Below are 19,430 nucleotides of genomic sequence, written 5' to 3'. Positions count from 1 at the left end.
CATTACCGTCAGCGTGACTCACTTCCTTTACTCAGCGCGGTGAGCAAGAGCTGACTGGTTCACCATGCGAGCGACAACCCCACCCGGCCCAAATATGGACAGTCAAGGTAAACAGCTAAGTGGAGGATTTTACACTACTACTACTACTACTACTACTATGTTACAATGTTACAATGTCATTTACTACTACTACTACTACTACCACGGTACGTCTGTCCGTCCATACAAATGCTAATTTTACTCTCCTATGATGCCATTTGATGTAATAACCGTGTTTATGTCTAATTGTTAGTCTAAAGAGGCTATTTTTGTCAGAGTTTTGACAGTGTGTGATTAGCATCAGTAAGGTTATGATGACCTTATTGTTGGTCTGCCTTCTGTAAGGGACCAGACGCAAACAAAACGCAGAACTTCAAAATGTAAGACTATCAGTGTTCTTATTAATTACTCAATTTGCCATAATCAAGCAATGTTAATATGTCCAGAACTTTTTGACCTGGTTGGCCCACCTAAGGCTCTCACATAGGCAGGGGTGGCCAATGCATTTACAAATAAATAACATTTACCCTTTCTGTCTTCACAACCTACTTTCATTAAAGTATTAAACAGTTGTTATATTCCTTTTGACTTGAAAGAAAACATGACAAAGTGGCATAAATCTTCCTAAAGCTTAATTCGTTAAGGTCTTACAAAATATGTTTTTTCAAAGTCACATTTGAGGGCACTAATAAAGAAATCTACTGTCAGCCTTTCAACTCATCCCAAATTATAGATTTTAATAGAAACCCCACCTCTGACAAGGCAAAAAGGCAATCATAGTTAAGGATTTTGGGGTGGCCCCTGGGGTGACCAATTGGATTTCAAGGGGTGCCAAATATGCCACCCTTGGCCACCCCTCTTGACATGCCCCTGGTTATTTATGCCTGGTGGTTTAAAGCTAAGTAAGCTTAGTATGTGAAATCATTTTGTCCACATAACAACAGTATAAAACCATCCCATTAATACACACCCTGTATAAGCTTGAACCCCTTTCATAGAAGTTTGAAAGTATATTAGTATCAGAAAAGATACGTGCAGCAGCCTACCATCATCAATATAAACGTTTCAGTCATCTAAAGCAGGGGTTCCCAAACCTTTCAGCCCACAACCCCCAAAATATAGGTACCAAAGACTTATGACCCCCACTGTCTCTCGAAGTGGTTCAATGTTGCTTCATACTCCATTTACCTCGTACTTCAAAATTAGTTTGGCTGTTTCCTGACCTGGTGTTACTGAACTTTAGGTGTCATCTGGCAACAAAGAAAGACAGAAAACTCATGAAATTCACTTATTTGCAGGGTTTTATTTTTAATTTAACTACTATTTCTGTCTATATTTTTACAATAATATGTAAAATAAGCAAATTTAGATTACTTTAAAAAAATCTGGAAGACATCTAGCAACCCCCCATGGTTGTCTCGCGACCCCCATGGGGGTCCCAACCCATACTTTGGGAACCCCTGATCTAAAGTTACTATAACTGATTCATTAACATGAGCTTTTAATCTATGATATAAACAGTAGGCCTATAATAGTAAATACATAATATTTTAGTCTCATTGTTTATAAGCGCCATTTATATAGCGCCGTTTATAAGCAGTCCAATAACGTTTTTTGTACTGAATGAGAGTCCTATAGTTTAGAGAACATAGATAAATACTTCTAAAGAAATCTGGGAAATATTGTTGAATATTACTGTTTTTAATTTATGTTTGTTTTCATCGTGCGCGGCTCCCTTAGTCATGTGATCAAGAGACAGGAAGTGTATTTTCTCTGTCATTAATTATGACGAGTCCGGTGGAGTAACACGTTGTTTCATCATAACCCAACGCGTCAAATGGTGTGATGTCGTCTTCAAAGTGTTGTTATCAAAATAAGTAAGTGTGGAGACATATGAGCAACGATGAAGACTAAAGATAGACTCTGGGATGTTTTCCAAGAAATAACTCAATCATACCACTGAAAGACAAATAGTGTAAAGGAAATGTTGGCTACATTAACCAATAGTAGGTCCTATAATGATGCAGAAGTATGAAGTCACAAGAAAATACTCAAGTTCAAACAGGAAACTCTACTGTTTCAGTAGTTGAATATGTTATGGAGATAAAAGGAAAAAAATATAATTATTAAAAAGCTATTGTCTCCAATAGAAGCCTGTACAAATTTTAGAGACACTGGTACCAAAAGTAACCTACTAAAAGCATCTGAAAAGTGGAAGCTACTCCAGAACAACACTTGGATATGTGTAAGCTACTTAGATAGTGTAACTTTTTTATATTTAGCAAAAAGGTCTGTTATCCACCAGTAAATACTCATGGCCTTCTTATAACCATAAAATTATAAGGTGTTTTTTTTTTTGTCCCTGGGAGCAGTTTTCTCTATGAGGTTAGACAATCAGCCTACACTAATACAACCTGGTAACTCAAAAGGTGTTCTAAATTTTGAAAATGATAATTGGTGAATCATTTACTAACCTTCAATAAAGCCATTACTTAATCATTGTTTTTAAAAAAAGAAGGTCAATGATTTGGTCTATTCTTGTGGTCATAGTTGCCTCAGTGGTCAAAGAAAGAGAAAGTCTGAGTCCTCTTTTGTTTGACCTCAAGCTTTCAGTTTCACTTGAAGAAATCTTAACCCTCCTGTTATGTTTGTTCCTCAGGGGACAGCAATTGATGTTCCTGGGTCAACTTGACCCGGGCATATTTAATGATACAAAAGTGTCAGAATCCCCAAAAAATCCCAATAAACATTTTTTTAAGCTCATTATTAACTCCATTACTAACCATTTAAATCAATATTTAGTGCAATGGTGTTATTTAATCCTCACAGATCATGGTTCAATGAAGATGACTCCCTAGTTTTTGTTTTTCAAATTGACCCACAACCGGTATTGACCCACAACATAGCAGGAGGGTTAAGTAATCAGTGACCAAAACCACACCGGTATTTGGTTAAAACAGTACATCCCTATATAACATGAGGGGCTAAATATATATTTAGGGGGAATTATGTAAGATCACATTTTTACTGAAGAGCTTCTCACAACGTAATTTGAATGTCTTACGTTGCTTAACTCTGCTGTATGAGCTTTAGTTGTGAAAGATGAACACTGTAGCTTCATTATACTGTAATGTAACTACAAAATGTATTGGTTCTTCGGAAGATTTGAATGTGTTACAGGATCGACTTTTTTTGACTTGTTAAGCATATTTAGATTTCATGGTGCTCCACTGCAAGCAATGGTTCCAAATCCAGCACCAAAGTTATGTCTAACCCAGGACTCTTATGATCACAGAGCTGCAGCTTTCACAAGATATGGGTTTGTAGGTTGATATATCTGTCTATTTAAAATACTGCATATATGATTTGTTATAAGCATTTAGTTTCAGAAAATGCTGTCATATAATTAAAACACAAGATTCCTTGAAATTGCACTGAAGTGCAAGGCTTGAGGTAGTTTACTTCATAACCTAACAATACGACTTTTTACCAGATACTGCCTTTGATGTGTCTCACTCACTGTTTCTCTTTGACACCACTAGATGGCAGGCTTTCTCAATTTTACCCAGTTCAATCGTGTATCTGGTTAAAGCACTTGGACAAAGCAGACAAATCAGTGCCTCTTCAGTCTCACACCATTTTGATCTTCGCTTTAATACAAATACAGGCCCAGATATAATTGAAATATTTAGTTTTGCTGGACTTAAGTCAGAACTTCTGCAGCCTTTTATGGTTACTGTAAAGAGGGAAATAAAACGCATAAGTCAGTACATAATTTCTAAGAAATAAGTCCTAACTCAATCTGTATTACGTCAGCTTCTGTGCAATCTAAGCTCTCCTATTCCCTTTTGAATTTCGTCTCATTCTCTCTCTACACTGCTGTGCTTCTTTTCCTTTCTTACACTGATTTATTTAACAGCTCCAGTGGTGTGTGTTAGTGTCAGTGCAGGTACGCTGAGGACACTGTGTCAGATCTGTGTGGATTTTTTCTTTGCTACTGGATCACTCTCCCTGTCCCAGATGCCAAGTCAAGAGTAAATTATTGCTGTGAGTGTGTATGAGAGAGATAGAAATAGATAGAAGGAAAAAAATGACGCCTTGAGTGGGTAGAGGAGAGGTAGAAAGTGTTGAAGAGTGGGTGTCTTTGGTATTGATTAGCAGTGTTTTGACGACTGATGGATATTAAATTGCCTCCTTGGCCTTTGTTTCCCTTCGGTCTGTCTCTCTCTCTCTCTCTCTCTCTCTCTCTCTGTCTCTCTGTCTCTCTGTCTCTCTGTCTCTCTCTCTTTTGCTGTTTTTGACCTCCTTCCCACTCCATCTCCTTGTGGTGAACCTCTGTAGGCAATTTCTGTCAGTAACTATAAGACTGATTGCATTGCAATGTCTTTAAACAAGCAATTAATTTTCTCAAAGAGACACAGGTCGTTCTGCCTCTTTCTTCTTGTCTTCTGTCTTATTCTTTCTTTCTGTCTAATCCTTATTTAACTCATCAGAGCTCACATATTCTGCACAACTTTCCCCATTTGAGAACTATTGATTTTCCTACTCAGTTTGTCATTTGTTCTCCTTAAATACTGGCCTGTATTTGGCCAGGAATAACAGGAACCCAAACTTGGACACCTCACACAAACACACACACTTTTTATGTACATGTCTCTCACAAGTGTCATGATTTTGTAGATAAGTATTGGAAACGAAACCACTTGACCTCGAAATGTGATCTCTTTTTTTCAGGAGCAGCCTCTCTCTGAACACGTCTGGCGGTATCAATGAAGCCCACACGCATACACCACATGCAGCCTGCTTCGCCTTTAAAAACATATTGATTTCTCTCTTTCACAGGGAGCTTAATGCCATCGATCGGCCAGGGCCCTTTCAAGATCAGCGCCAGTATAAGCATCTCTTCCCCTCACACACATGCTGCCTCTCTCTCCCCCTCAGGTAATGGCTGTCCTTGGGCTCGGGGAACAGTTTGCCTACATTAAGAGAGAGGAGTGTGTCTCATGGCATCCCGTCCCTCTCCGTCCTCTCTGCTCCACACTAATGTGGTTAAGTACGGGACGTGTGTTTGACTCTTTGACAAAAGGTATGAACGAATGCAGCGCACACCTCCAATGACCTTTATCATTCACCCATCCCCCCTCCTCTCCCTGCCCCCCCTCCCTCCCTTCTCCTCTCTGTGGGTCGATACCTATTTGTATTTGCAATGCATTAGAGCAGTGCCCTCTTTTAGATTGAAAAAGTTGGCTTTTCTCAGATTGGCGCCTTGCAGGCAAATCCCACCAACAAGGCCGAAGGTTATTATTAACATTTTCCACTCTTCTTATCGTTATTAGGCATTTTAAGATCTCACAATCATCTGCCACTGTAAGCTAGTAAAAATGCAGAATAAAGCCACAGTCTAATGCTCAATGAAAAATGCTGAGAAAATTAGGAGATCCCCAGTCAGAGATGCCATAAATGGTCCACATGTTGATTTAAGAACCATTTTAAAAAGCCCTGTACCTGCTGCTTGGCTTTGGCATGGATCTTTACAGGGGTTTGAACTCTCCCAGGTTTTATAAGATGAGAAAGAAGGTAAAAACTTTTTTACTTCACAACAGTGGTGGACAAAGTAAACAGCTTTGTTACTTGAGTCAAAGTACAGATACTCTTGTTCAAATATTACTCCAATACAAGTGAAAATCCCTTAGTCAGATTATTAAATGAGTTAAAGTACGGAGTATCAATCAATCAATCAATCAATCAATAAATAAATAAATCTTTATTTGTATAGCGCCAAATCACAACAAACAGGGCGCTGGTTGCCTAGCGGTCTAAGCACCCCACATACAGAGGCTAAAGTCCTCGTCGCAGGGGTCGCCCGTTCGATTCCCGGCCATGACCATTTCCTGCATGTCTTCCCCCGCTCTCTACTCCCTACATTTCCTGTCTCGCTTCAGCTGTCCTATCAAATAAAGGCAAAAAGCCCAAAATATAAAAAAATGAAAAATAAAATCAAACAAACGTTATCTCAAGATACTTTTACAAACAGAGCAGGTCTACCCTGTACTCTATGTTATATCATTAATGAAGACCCAAAATCAAGACAGGATAGGACTCGATCTTATTTCATCTTAATCCAACATGAGCATTGCACCTCGCAGTAAATAGCAAGTTACAGTGGCTATGAAAAACTTCCTTTTAGCAGGCAGAAACCTGTTAGAGAGAGAGAGAGAGAGAGAGAGAGAGAGAGAGAGACAGAGAGAGAGAGCGATGATAGTGATACTTGTTTTTAAAAATGCTTGAGTATTCAAAGTACTTTTTTTAATTCTCCAAACGTGATATTTTCACAATGCATGCATGCAGTCAAGAATGCATGGGTGTACATTATACATTATGTTTATTCAGAAAACATTATTTCAAATTTGTAAAAAGGACACAATGGAATAAAAATGGCAACTTGCAATCCAAGCACAGACAACTTGGTTTAAAATGTCCATCTTGATGTTTATTAGCTACATGTATTCCTCATCATGCCTACTCAGGTTAGAGGATTCATTTATGTAGGCCATGATGTTGTTTTCAGGGCGAACATTTAAAATGATACAAATCATTCTTCATTTAAAAAACTTCAAACATGAGCTTAAAATATAGCCACAGTGCTCTGATGGAGAATAGTCATCCTTCTCTGCCTTATAGCCATCATCACCACCACTACACATCTTTGGGGATTGGGATTGGGTTTAAGAAAAGAAAATCATGAGCCGACTTCAGAGCAAAAGTAGTGTATGACAAGAGCATTGATGGAAATGTAGTGAAGTCGAAAGTATGATATTTATCTTTCAAATCTAGTGGCATAAAAGTATTTATCCCAAAATATAATGCTCAAGTAAAGTACAGATACTCAAAAAATGTACTTAAGTAAATTGTATTTGTTATTGTCCACCACTGCTCCACAAGATTGTGCTTGCAAAGGAACATCAATCTTAATCTGTTCGACAAACCAGCTTTTGGGCATAAAGAGACAAGAAGGGCCAACGACATGGCTAAAAGGGTGCTAAAAATAACAGAACAAACACATAAAATAAAAGTAACAGAACAAACACATAAAATAAAAAAACAGAACAAACACATAAAATAAAAATAACAGAACAAACACAGTGATAGTATGTCTTATAAGTGTTGCAGACAAGCTCTTTGAACTTTGATCATGTCAGGATAAATTCAGGGACTTCAAACTCCAGGAGAACAGCTGAAAGCGTGCCAGTAAATTAAATGCGTTAGTATTGTAAGCAAAAGATGCAAATCAACTAGCTGTTAGGTCCTGAGCTCCAGACTGTGGGTTTAAGATGTAGTTGGCATATAGGTAATTTCATGACGATCAAACACCTTGAGAATACATTTGACTGTTTTAGTACTGTGAAACCTCCCAGGACTCCTGAGAATCTGAGCAGAACAGACATTTCCAACATGACACCTCTTATTGTAGGTATTCCTTATTATTCTTTCACTATTTATTAAAAAAAGTCTCCCACTCTCTCTGAAGTTCTGCAGACGGCCCCTCACTGTTAGGGTTCAAGTACTTCATGCGCATATCATGTTGACATATTCCCTCCACCCTTGTTTTCTCTGTAGATAAGACAGCCTTACATCCACCCCTTATATCATGTCGATCTAAGCCTTGGACAAGATTAAGTTTGCAAGAAAGTCATTTCTCAGTGGATATAATTTGGCTAGTGACTTTTTAATTGCCAATATTTCAGTCCCTCTCTTTGGTTCTCAAGGTTATTGTCTAAACAGAGCATAGATTACATACATTAAAGCTCTAACAAACTTCTAAGTGCATTGGGAATAAACAGTACTGTATAGAGTATTATAAAGAATAGTATAAGTAATTAATAAATCAAATATGTTGGATAAATATTTGTTTAAAAAGCTCCAGGTAAATTAACATTCAGTTGATTCTCTGTTGCCTCCTGTTTAAAGCACAGCATACACTGCTAACAAAGAACATAGATAAACCCCAGCATATGTGAATGTGAAGCCAGACTGCTGTTGAGTTTTGAAATGAAAATGTTAGCTGGGAAACTCTGGAAATTGCACTACTTTTGAAATTATGTCATTCTAAAACTCAGTTACACATTATTAGGCATGACATTTTAAAAATATCCATAATCTCGTGAAAATCCTGTACATTACTGCTATTAATTTGAAATGATCTAAGTATGCTTACTTTATCCCTCCCTTAGGATACATTTAAATACAACACAATATGACACGTTATATAGATGGTACACACAGTAAAAAGTAAGATACGATTCAATACCATACAACAATACACACTATAGTACAATTAAAGTACAGTATGGTACAATTCCAAATTATGTCATGCAAATGAATGTCCACATTACAGACTAATCAACACACTTGACATTCAAAGCCTGTTCAGCAAACTTCAGTAATATAACTCAGAAATTGTTTTCAAAAAAGATCTATCTAAATATGTTAAACTTTCTTTTTCCGATGGTTAATTCTGATGGAATACGATAGGAGGGTAACATATGACAGGAAATGATAGTATACAACAAACAATGCCATATGGTATGGTACAATATGAAGATGTGCTTTATTATAAGATGCAATATGATACGATGGGATATGATATGATACGCCATGATACGATACAATACAATATAGTACGATAGATACAATTCAATATAATACAAAACATTACAAATGATATGATACAATATGACACGATAAAATGTGACAAGACAAAACATGGCACGATATGACGTGACACGACATGACACAACATTACATAACACGACATGCTACAATACAACACGACATGATATGACACGACACAATACGATATGATACGACATGATACAACACGACACGATATAATGCAACATGCCATGCCACAGTACGATACAATATAATTTAAAACAATAAAAAATTATATGATACGATAACTCAACTCAACTTTATTTATATAGCACCTTTCATACATAAAAATATGCAGCCCAAAGTGCTTCACTGAATAACAGCAGAAAACAACAGCAATGGTAAAATTATTAAAAAATACTTAAAAATAATATAAAAACAACACAGTAAAATTAATAAAATAAGTAAGAGTGGAAAAAGAAGTTAAAAATAAGGTAGAGGCATAGACTGTATAAAATATGGACGTAGTATCCGTGACGTCACCCATCTGTTCCTGAGAGCTGTTTTGAAGCAAATCGACGGCAGCAGCCATATTGGTAATGCGGAACTCAACTAGGCAGAGTGTGACGTAGTGTGAGTCTCTTAGCCAATGGCTGTGTGTTCCCGACCGGGAGTCACGTCAGTCATGTCCTTATTTGGGCAAATATCATAATCTTAATATCTTCTTAACCGTCACGTTAGAAAAAAATTCACCCCCCGTACAGTGTGTGCCATTAGAGAGATTAGCGTTGTAGGGCCAAGCCGTTTTTTGAACCAGGCTGTAAACATGTTTATTAATGCTGCAAAGATCGTCTTTTTCCCATTCATGTCTATGTGGTTTCCGGTGTTTCTGCAGCCAGCCTCAAGCGGATTTTCGATGTATTGCAGTTTATATCACTTCCGCATTGGCTTCATCGTTTGAGACCGGAGTTTGCCGCTTGGGTAGAGGTAACAAGATCAGATGAACAAAAGAAATAAATAGATAAATAAATAAATGATTATTTTTTATAAATATATGATAATAGTTAAATAATAATGATTAAGATAATAAAAATAATAATGCATGAGATAAGATATGACACGACACAATGTGACACGACAAAATACGACACGGTATGACATGACACTACACGATATGCTACAATACAACACGACAAGATGTGATACAATATGCAATGCCACGCTACGATGCGATGCGGTACAATAGATACGATATGATATGATGCAGTACGAATTATAGTGACATGATACAATGTGATACGATACAATATGACAAATTTGATACAATACGTTACGTTACAATACGGTACGATTCGATACAGTACAGTTAAATAGTATACATTATGATATATGATACAATACAACGCAGTAAGAATGCAATGTGATATGATACAATAATAACATGATAAGTCGATCAACATGATAACCAGGATCAACTAGGCTTTACAAATTAAGAAAACATTCACATTTTTGTGTTTGCTCTACGTTCAACAATGGAGACATGCAACATACAGGTACAGCAACACCACTTATACAAACCACGCACAGAAACACAGTTTATTGTCTTTTAGATCATATTCTATAGAAAGAAGAAAATGTATCAGTTGACTTCAGAGCAAAAGTGCAGAGTACAGTGAACAGTAAAATAAGTGGAGTGAACAGTGAAATGTTTGTAATTTAAATGTAGTGGAGTTAAAGTCATAAGTAAATTGACTTCCTTACTGTCCACCACTGGTTCCAGTACAGATCAATATGACACACTTAACGTTATAAGACTGTCCAGCTGACCCAGTAACTATAGCTTAAAAAGATTCATCTAACAGGGTGTGTGTTTGACCTGTTAAATAAAGCCTGCAGTGTGCTTAAGAAAACAGATATGACAGCTTCAAAACCCTGTGAATTTTAATGTTTCCTCTTTGTTCCTATTTCAGGTAGCTTTTAAAAAACTTCCTCTTTTCACTTCTCTTTTATTATCTGAAGTCTATACTAAGATATAAATTGCCCTCCAGGTTTCTCTGAAATACAACATGTTGATGAACTTCAGTCAATCGAGCAAACTCTCTGAATGCTCAGGGTCTACATGTACCTAGAACAATGTAACATATTTAAGTCTGTGCCGTGAGAGGTGTCGGGTGGTTCAGTTTACCGCGTGCCCCCGCTGGCCTGCAATCGAATCCTGCCATAGCTGCTGCTTCCCCTCTGTCTCCCCCTCTGCTGTCTCAACAATTAAATCAGTCAAGGTGAGCAGACTGCCCACTCTCTTTCTTTTTGTATGAAAAATAAAGCAACAGATGAAAGCACAAGCTCATATAATAGTCTACTTTGTGACCCACGACGCAAAAGAGTTGTCTTATTATGAAACATTTCACCTGTGTGTCAGTGGTTGCCATGGAGATTTTGTGCAGATATGTGAGGCTCTTCTTAATGGTCTGACCTTAACCTTGCACTTTCTTGGCTGTAAGCTTTCATGATGTTAGACACACGGGCATAATTTATACCGCAAATCAATATTTCAGCAGCAGCCTATTTTCTCACCTTTTTCCTCACACATGAAACATTTCTTTAATATTGATCCAGCCTTCAATAATAATGAAGACACTTTAAGAAACAGATTAAGATATTTATATGTTGTTCACCTTGTGTATTTCTTGAACTGATTTTCAAGTCCAGTAAAGCCTTGAAGCACCATTTACAAACATTTCCCCTCCCCCATCTGCATTTCTCTCTCTGCCCCTTTTTGCCCCCTCTGTCCTGCTCTCTCTCTCTCTCTCTCTCCTCTCTCTCTCTCTCTCTCTCTCTCTCTCTCTCTCTCTCTCTCTCTCTCTCTCTCTCCTACAAGCTGTGTCTCTTTCCTGTGTGCTGGGGGGCCAGCAGAGGGGAAGTACACAGAGGAGGAAAAGCACTCTCTGAGTTCAAGTGCACAGGCTTAAAGACACAGCTGGCTTCAACAAAGGGGAATTTGACAAGGGGAAAACAGTCGTGGAAAAGCAGAATAATGACCTATTGAAAAAGCGGTTGTGTACACCAAGAAAGTATGGGGATCATTTCACAAAAAGAGTGGGGGGAGTGTATAAAATTTGAACTGGAAAACGGTGAAAAATGTCCCCTCCCCTTCTCGTCTCTCCACGTATACTCCTCCTATTCCCTCCCACCTTTCTTTCTTTCAATCTCTGTCCCTCCCTCTCTCCTCTCCTTCATTCCTGCCCTGCATGCATGCACACCAACACACACAGATACACACACGATGACTGATGGCTTCTCTTGCATTCTCCGTTTCAGCTCTCCATGTAGCGTAAGGTGGAACCGGTTCAGCGCAGCTTCAGCAGAACACTCGGAGGAAAAAAGTACTAATCCTGTACTTTTACCCCACGCTGCTGATATCCTTTGTCCATAAGGCATGTTTCCCTTCAAAGTCCCAAGCACGGAGGGGTGAAGAAGAGAGAAATGGTGTCTGAGGAAGAGGAGAATGAGGCAACAGCGGATAAAATGTGACGAGACTGGAGTGAAATAGAGATGCAAGGCTTCAAGTCAAGAGGGGAGGCACCAACTTGAGAGTGAGGGAGAGGGGACAGAGAGGAGGAATCAAGTTGGAAACGAGAAAGAAACGCGGGAAAAGGTAAAAAAAAAAAAAAGGGGGCTGACCTCTGAAACATAAGCTTTATTTCTCATATAATGTGTTACTTCCCACTTGGTGTGCTATTTGAGTGTAAATACTCACGCACATACATGATTTTACACTTCTTGCTGCCTGTGTGTTCTTGATTTCAGTGTTCGGCTCTGCTATGCTCTCTGTTGGTTTGTGTACCTAAAGTCATTTTCCTTCCTCCCACTCCTGCTGGAACCTTTCTCCATGTCTCCATTCTTCCCCAAAAACCCAGCGACGTCTTTTATGTACTGTATTTACTTTTACAGAATATGTAAGTTTGCTTTAAAAAAAAAGTCTTGCCCGAAATTATTACTGAGAGTTAGTCAAAAACTCGGGCTGATTTTGTGGCCCAGTGGTGAGGGCGGAGGGGACGGATGAACAGGATCGGGGCGCTCACTTTTCTGCCAATATTGTCTGTGAATCGCTGTTATTGTAAATTTTACCAGACTAAGAGTTAAAGAGTTGAGTCTTTGAGTTCTAGTTTGGAAGCTATGAAAGTGTTAAAGATGACACAAAGTATTTGAAATATTTGACCATCATCCTCCCTGCTCTGGAATTGACACGTCCCACCCTCTTCTGCCCCTGACTGTGTGTTTGTGCTCTCAGTATGTGTCCCCACTGTACATAACCAAACCTCATGTGTTTGTCTCTCTGCATCTACTTAAACCTAACCTACTGCTCCGAATACCTTTATTCTTCGTACCTCATCCCGCTGCCCTGTTTGCTCTCCATGCTCTCAGCCTCGCCCCCATTGTTTAATATCGACAAGTTACTGTTGTCCCACGCATGTGCGCTGGAGGACCTATGATCTATCCTCGTTCTGTCCAAGCTCTTCAGAAGCCTGTCCATCTCCATGGAGACCTGATACCAGGTGCAGTCCCTGTACCCGACATGCAAACAAACTCACAAAGATTCCTCAGTTTCCTGCCTGCTGGGGTGCATCATGAGACAGCAGGCAGAAGAAATGTTTCCTGGTGAAAGGTGACTGCAGAGATGTTGCTTTTGATAGCTTTGTCTGACTTCAGGTTCAAGGCATAATCCTAAAGTTCCAGGCAGCAGACATGATGCTAGTCACCTGGTTTTGGCCCGTTGATGAGGTTTAGCAGAGGCTGAACATGCAGCGCGAGTTTATGTTGAATTGAGATATATTTTTAAATGATTTAACATTATGCAACTACAGTTGTAAGTGAAAAAATGTTTGAATACAAGTTCATATTGAGTTAATATTGTCGTGATCGTGGTCATGGTCAAATACTGAGATGCTGGTTTGCTGTTTGATCCTTATTCATAGGCATACATTGTATCTTGCTTTGGGCACCGAGGCTTGAAGCTGAGAGATTAAACTGTACGATGGAGTAACCTTGACAAGCCAAATTCAATGTGATTGACTAACCAAGTTCAAAAAGCCAAGAGGAGCTCTTTCTCCTTAGTCATAATCGAAAGGTTAACAGAAAAGTAGAAACATTGCAATCTAAATAATCATATGATAAAATCTACTCCTTTTAATTGCAATATTGGCATGGGCCAATAAGACCAAACAAAAAGCTTACACTGAGCAGTTAAGTAATTGGACTATTTTCATAATGAGTTAATTAGCTGAATATATATGGATTTCGTATATGTTCAACCAACAGTCCAAGACCTAACATATTCAATTTAGTGTCCAGAAAATCAAGTAAACCAGGAAAAAACTCACATTAGAGAAGAAAGGATTTTCTAATCATTAACACTAATGCTAAAGAAATTACTCCTCACCACACAGAAGGTTAACCTTGATACCTGAATCATTTTTTTTATCCAGCAGTGGAAGCATGATGTGCTGCTTTATTTTCTGTCTCATAAACTTTTCATTCACGACACACGTCAAATTCAACATCTTTCTGTATGCCGCGGCTTAGTTACAGCTGAAATATAACACACCTTGGTTTTGTATCAAAACTGCTCTTTTAATCTTTGAGTAGATATTTAGTATTAATCTTTCAAAACCCATTGTTACACTTTCTGCAACATGTTCTGATACCTTTCAAGGAAGTAGCCTGCTGGTACCTTTCACATAGCTTTGATCACTGTCGTGTTCATATTTTATTATGCTAATAAAAAATAATACTACTAATAGTAACAATATGCCAAACATTTTAATGCATTTCCATTACCCAAATATTTAGTTATTTAATTGTTTTTTATTCATTTTTATTACAAATTGAATAATTAAAAACAAATGAAAACAGAAAATAAGAAACCTTGAATAAATGAAGTTCACTTGCTGCTGTTGTGACAGTCTATCATATCCTAACGCTTCAAGCACAAGAGTGGTTGAGGCATTCAAGGCAACTCCAAAGCGATGCTTCTTTATAACTTGAATACTCGAGCAGATATAATGGATTACCCTGGCTTATTGTAGTGACAATGAATGTATCCGTTATTCAAAACCTCTGCAATCTTAGGCTGTCACTAACTGATCTAAACATTAGCGTGCAGAGGAAGCCATCAATGTGTTTCACTTTATAAAACGTAGCTTAACCTTCGCTATCAATTATGTAGTTCTGGCATGAAAGAGATGGCAAAAAGGGCCACACACAACGGGCAGCGTGGCCTGGTGTGGAGAGACATTGCTACACCATGTGACCGCTGTGGATGGATTGACGCTCTCTCACAGTCTGAGTGAAAGCCCCTCGGACTCTTCGTTCTAGTTGCATCAGTGTTTGTCTGCTGACTCGAGGACAGAGGGCTGAAACAGGTCTAGAGCTGAGAGCTCCCATTGGATACTCAATGTCTTTAACTGCTTTAACACAGCGATGAGAGGGTATCTCTCTGATCTGAAAATGTTTTACCCATTTGGAAGCTCTTGTATTTAGTTCCACAAGCAGATCTTGGTACTATTGTCAGTTACTTGAGTTGTTGCTGAGCTTGCGATAGTTGAGATTTTATATCTGTGTAGAAAAAAATGTGAATAATGTTTTAGGATTTTAGGATTTTATTTTTCTTTACTCCAGTACGTCTATATGAGCGAGACTCTTCTAACTAATAACTTACCAAACATTTAACTCAATTAAAGAAAGATGCATTGCCACAGATTAATGCACCTGTGACATAAAATATACATAGAACCTCATTGAAGCTCTCAAAAAATACCCATTCAGCATATCAATTAATTTTAAGCAGGGTTGTAACATTCACTTTGAAATATTTCTCTTCCACTGCTGATAATAAGTAATCTTTTTACTCACTGGCATTGTACTTGATGTATACAACAATATTTGGAAGACAGATACAAGTAGATTATTTTGCATTAAAATAATAATCACTTTGACAAGCAGGTGTAAGTGTATTACACATATTTTTGTGTCAACTGTTCACCCATGAATTAAAGTGTTGATATGTTTGAGGTACTTAAGACAGCGTCCCCACTTCATCCAGAGACTAGTGGTTAAGTTTTACTCCCATTAAATATTTTAAATTCCAACATCAGAAGATATGATTGTGGTCACAATAATTTGACAAAGAAAGCATTTCCTTTTTTTTTGTGTTTGTGTCATATCTCTCATTTTATGGATTCAGCTTATAATATCTGATGAGTTAGCTTCAAAAACACAACATCAAGCTATCGTGTTGGCTTGAAGGGGAACACAGCTTCCACATTAACTGTAAAGTGGTCAGTAATGCTACGTTCTGTTCGCACGCTACACTGCACTACTGTAAATGTCCTGAAATGTACAGGTTTAGCTGCATGCGTGAATGCAAAAGCCAAAGATTTCACCCAGCCCCCTAGAATTTAACATTAAAAATAACATTTCCACTAGAAGCCAGGCTGAGACCATGTGCAGCAGGTACGAGCAAATGAGAATGAGAATGAGAATCTTACTGCACGGAATGAAGGTTCTACATACACATATTTTTTCTGCTCACCAGCATGTCCTTGTCTAATCATTCATTAGCACTGTGAATATGTTCGTTTACATGTAGCACTAATAAAAAGGCAAAAAACTGCCATTACAGTTTCAGACTGCTTCACTAGTCACCATGGATTATCTTGTAAACATTTTACAGTGACTATACATGATTCGCTCGACATCCTTTCTGGCCTCATGAGATCCCTCCACCCACCACCCCCAACCCCACCCAGTCCAACAGTGTAAACCCAACACCATGTGACAAAGAGCAATTTTCAGGGAAAGGCCAGCCTGAAATGTATTATGTATTATTGTGTATAATTTTCAGTAGTGCATAATGTGAAAAGGGCTCTTCTAGCATGGTATGCTTATGCTAGCAGAGCTGTGACTGGGTTTACTGTCTATGGTCCTCCCTCAAAACGTACAGTCTCCTCAAATCAATCAGTCCATACCCATTATTGAAGGACAACAACATTCCAATAGAAATATTAAAAGAACATTTTTTTTGGAGTGTCACGTGAGCTGAAATTAAAAAATAATAATAATCTTTTCATTTTTACGGAGATATCTAGTACTACAGCAAATATAAATGCCAGCCATTAAACTTTCCTGGGTCGTTTTTAAATCTACAGCTTCCCTTTTGTACTTACATCTGACAAGTCTTTATCGGAAACTGGGGCAGCAGAGTTGAACCCCCCCCCCCCCAACACTTTCTCAATTGTCCCACAAGTTTTCACAGTTTAACTTTCTAAAATTTTGATTTCTGTGGCCATAAGCCTTTCTGATGAGAAAGGTCCAATAATTTTTTCCTGCAGCTGAACAAGAGCTCCATTACTTTTTGAAAATGTGTCTTTTAAAAATCCCTTTTTATATCTCCAAGTAGACAAAGAAAGTCAAACTTCTTAATTGTCAATTATGAGGGGGCTTCTGAATTACATTTGTATCTGGACACAATATACTAATGTACAAATCCCTACAGGTGCTCTTGATGAAGACCTGGTGTGAAGCTAACTGTATCAGGTTGGATATAATGGTTTCTGAATCCCGTTTCCCTCCCTCTGCTGCAGCTTTCGATTCTCTCCAAGTGACCGAGCTGACATTGAATAGTACTTCATGCAGAGGCCTGGTGGCTGTCTGGTGCGTTCAGATGGAGGCTGAGGTGGTGAGGTGGGGGTTAATATTTGCAGGCTGTAGGAATGTGTTTGGAGTCAGCAGTAAGAATTCCTCAGTTCTGCATTAGTAGGTCTCAGCGTTACCTCTTACCTTGACAAACTATCTCGATCCCATCTTGTCTGTTTCACTCCTGATGCATGTCTTCATCTTCCACGTTGTGTCTGAAGTTTTGATCTTAGCTGTCTCCCCTCTCCTCTCTTTTCTTTAGATGTCTCACATACACCTAAACAGCCTCAGGAGTTGGGGGTTGGGTAAAAAGCGAGTGATACTGAAACTGTGTGAGTGTGATGATTCCTGCGCTCTGGTAGCCTTGTGTCCTCGTCTGTACGTCAGTCATGTAAGATTTATGGAGCAGGTTTCTGAGGAATGGGCTTTGTTGTTGTTATCAGGCATCTTCTTATACTATCTCATGAGTTGCTTCATGTGTGGACTAGGAAATAGTCACAGCCTGCCCACGCAATCACTGTTTTCAGTACATATCACATATTAGGGTTGCCAATTAGCTGCTCTGTTGAGAATCACAGAGATAGAATACCATCCTCTTGAAGTCATTGTCATCAAAGCTTGTGTTTTGCATTTTTCTTGCAATGTGAAGTCAAAACTGCACATGTCATTTACTCAGGGGTGATGTATTTGCCAAAAAAGAATGTCCTCAGTGTATCTGATGCTATCACATGTAGGAAATGTTGTGTTTTAGTTGCATACTAATGAGTTCTGCATTGACAGCAGGTCCTCTTTCACAGAATCTGCACAACAGTATCCAGCTGCAGCCTCAGAGCCAAGCTCCTGGCATACCAAATTGCTGGGCTTGCTGAAAATTCTCCTGGCATGTTGGAAGTGGTATAAATGCTTTTTTTTATTCTCCATCATGCCAATTCTTGGTTCTTAATTCTTAACATTGATTGTAAAAGCATAATAAAATTGTCCTACTTCCTCTTTGATAACTTATTATAAATATGTGACATAAACAAAGAACTTTTTCTAAAACATAAAACATTAACAGAGAAGAATCTATGATGCCAGTTCTTGAAATGTATTGTAAAACTGTTATGATCAGCAGCGTATAGTATTCAGTAAAAAGGGCATGTACATCACTTCTGGCACGTCAGGGGCTTGTGGCGCCAGAGCTGCTGCTGGATGCTACTTGGATTCTGCCATGGTACACTGCTTTGTTTCTACAGCAGCCCAGAGTAGGCAAGCCACAAACTAGCTTTGGTGCAAGTTTTTTGGCCACTGTTAGTTTCATGATTGAGGTTGTAAGATGCTTGCAGTCTTTCACTTTACAGCTAGATGTAACTTTAAACCACATACTAGCTCAGTAAAATAATGGTGGCAGATACACTCATTTGCTGTGTCTCTAGATTTAGATGAAAGTATCAACACTTTTCTAATGTCCATCAAACATATTGTTATAGCCGACATTTGTAATTTCATTATTTTAAACACCCATATATATCTTGTATTATCTTTATTCTAGATGAAATAAATATACATTTTAGTCAATGGGCTCAAAGTAAATTTTGTTTCATTTCAAATTTCTCTCCTTTTTCTAGATTAAATGTTAAATTATTTCTCTGGAAGTTTGAGAATCATATTTTTTACCATAATGAGTCTCATTGCTTGTCGTCTACATAGGAGAGGGAAAACAACTCTGTATTTTTTAATGGGTAAAGTCAACAAGCATCAAATAATAGTTTGAATTTTTGACGAGGCCAAATTTTTGTCTTTTTTGACATTTTACAGCTGTAAAAAATATGACATTATTTCACATTAACTTCATTTAGATTTAAGATTAACATAAAGGCTCTGAAACATCCTCAAGTTTGTATATCAAATAGTTTGAAGCATCGTTGCGTCACCCCCAGCAACATATTGATGTCATTCACAAGGCTCTTCATTATGCTTTGCGGTGATACACACACTCTGCAGAGGCGTCGGAGGTGTCTGCTACCCGCGTCACACAACGACACCCTGGAGTGTGCCAGCTCTCT

At 38.3% G+C, this 19,430-nt stretch overlaps 1 long non-coding RNA gene across 2 annotated transcripts; it reads left to right on the top strand.

The window, feature by feature from the left end:
- Window positions 1–37: 37 nt before the first annotated feature.
- LOC117822733 lies at window positions 38–18,843 on the top strand. Of its 2 annotated transcripts, XR_004633245.1 has the most exons (4): window positions 38–107; window positions 4,981–5,125; window positions 12,010–12,346; window positions 18,183–18,843. It is a non-coding gene; the product is annotated as an uncharacterized LOC117822733 (long non-coding RNA). The 2 variants fall into 2 exon arrangements; XR_004633244.1 differs by lacking the exon at window positions 18,183–18,843 and having other exon boundaries at window positions 12,010–13,513.
- Window positions 18,844–19,430: the final 587 nt, after the last annotated feature.

Source organism: Notolabrus celidotus, chromosome 12 (assembly GCF_009762535.1).
Source record: "Notolabrus celidotus isolate fNotCel1 chromosome 12, fNotCel1.pri, whole genome shotgun sequence".
Classification (NCBI taxonomy): domain Eukaryota; kingdom Metazoa; phylum Chordata; class Actinopteri; order Labriformes; family Labridae; genus Notolabrus; species Notolabrus celidotus.
The sequence above is the reverse complement of the archived record's forward strand: the minus strand, read 5'-3'. Positions and strand labels throughout refer to the sequence as shown.